Here is a 1,333-nt window from a genome sequence, read left to right as displayed (position 1 = left end):
GGCTCAATTTGTTTTTGTACCACTGCTGATTTGACAAAGTGAATGTACTTCCCTTTGTTCATTGTCAGCTTTGGTTGAGTATCATTTGAAAACGTTTCTCCTTGATTATTGAACCCTAAACCAGTTTTATCAGAAACTGATTTTTGTGAATTCTGCATCTCATTCAGTGCGGTAGACGACTTATTCCAAGATTGAATGAGTTCAGTCTGTTTTGAATTTTCAAGGATCAATTTCTGATCAGTGACTGATCTTTCTTTCTCTCTGCTTTTAACTCAGCAATTTCCCTTTTTAGACTCAACCTATCAATTGATTCATCAGTTTTGGTTTTATTGTCCATGGGATCATTTTGCTTTGACTTTATTTCCTCAAATGATGATGCAAGTTTCTGGTACTTATTTACCATTTCATGCAATGTTAAAATGAGTTCTTCTCGTGTAAAATCAGTTGAACTAAAATCAAATACCTGTTAACTTGTAGATTCTGCTTCAGTATCATTGGCCATTAGACATTTGACTTCCTCTTCATCACTTGAACTATATGAGCTTTCTGGTTCTGATTCGTCACTATCAGTTTCTGCCCATTTGGATTTGTTCTCTTCAGCTAATAGAACCTCATGTTTCTTTTTGTAGGTTTTCTTATCATCTCTGGATCTTCTCTTATGCTCATATGATTTCTTTCTTCTGTCAGTTGATCCTTGACTGTCCTTTTTAGGTTTAGGACAGTCAGCAATATAATGACCTGTTTTGCCACAATTGTAGCAAGCATTTATTTCTTCTTTGGAATTGTTTATCTGGTATTGCTTCTGAAGGTTTCCTTGGTTCTTTCTCATGAATCTCCCAAACTTTTTGATGAATAATGACATAGCATCATTGCTTAACTGATCGGCAGATTTCTCGACTGAACTGGTTGATTCAGTTCTTACAGCTGCTAGAGCAGTTGTAGCTGTAGGAGTAAATGGTTCTCCTTCTCTGCTCTGCAATTCAAATTCATAAGCCTTTAAATCAGCAAATAGTTCATGAAGTTCGATCTGGTTCAAGTCTTTAGATTCTCTCATAGCCATAGTTTTGACATCTCATTCCTTTGGAAGACCTCTCATCACTTTTAGTGCAACCTCTTTGTTAGTATACACCTTTCCGAGTGCATTTAATTCATTTACAATACTGCTCACCCTTTCATCATACTCATTCATTGATTCTCCTACCTTCATTTTGATATTGTCAAATTTCTGAACAGCAACAAAGAGTTTATTTTCTTTTGTTTGGCCATTTCTTCATATAACTGAATCAACTTTTCCCAAATTTCTTTTGCTGTTTTGCACATCTTTATTTTGTTG

Source organism: Primulina tabacum, chromosome 17 (genome assembly GCF_025594145.1).
Source record: "Primulina tabacum isolate GXHZ01 chromosome 17, ASM2559414v2, whole genome shotgun sequence".
In the NCBI taxonomy this organism is placed as follows: Eukaryota; Viridiplantae; Streptophyta; class Magnoliopsida; order Lamiales; family Gesneriaceae; genus Primulina; species Primulina tabacum.
The sequence above is the reverse complement of the archived record's forward strand: the minus strand, read 5'-3'. Positions refer to the sequence as shown.